Source organism: Dipteris shenzhenensis, chromosome 6 (assembly GCF_047967505.1).
Source record: "Dipteris shenzhenensis isolate YYH24624 ecotype China chromosome 6, Dip_SZ_1.0, whole genome shotgun sequence".
NCBI lineage: Eukaryota > Viridiplantae > Streptophyta > Polypodiopsida > Gleicheniales > Dipteridaceae > Dipteris > Dipteris shenzhenensis.
In genome coordinates, this window is record NC_141601.1 from 11344480 (window position 1) to 11345136 (window position 657).

The window sequence follows — 657 nt, forward strand, 5'->3', positions numbered from 1 at the left end:
AAAGAGAGCCGTATATGCACATTATGTGAGCGGCATGAGGTGGAATCAAAGGAGCACTTTGCCTTTCGTCGCCCAGCCTACTAGAGGATCTGTGGATACCATTGCCTTTTCAGAGATGGATTCGAGGGACTCTCTAAACTCCTCTCATGCCCAGAGCAGAGGTGCTTGTCCACTTTCAATCATGAGTCGGTTCGACAAAGAGAGTGTCTCATCAGATCACGGAGACATGAGCGGGAGGCCTCCATCTCAAAGTATGATCACAAAGTTCTTCCAATCAGAGCATGTTGTCCCCCTGCCCACCGATAGCAAGAGAGGCAGAGACCCCAAGATCAAGTCGCATCACACTCGACAGAGGATAGATGTACACATGACACTCACCGACATTTCTTCTATTTTCAGACATAAGCAACATAAATGTACACAAGAGTGCAAATTCATTTTATGTTTTTCATTTTTTTTACTCACACACCCACTCACCCACCCTCTTTGGCCCTATGGAGGGGCACCCGCCCTGGACCCATGCAACAAGATGTAGGAGTCAAGCACACGCCGCCACCCTGGTAGGCAGGCACCCTAGCAGTGGGTTATCGCGGCATCCACGTGTATATGCAAACAGTGAATGTTCAGTACACTTGTGTATTAAACATTATATAACTA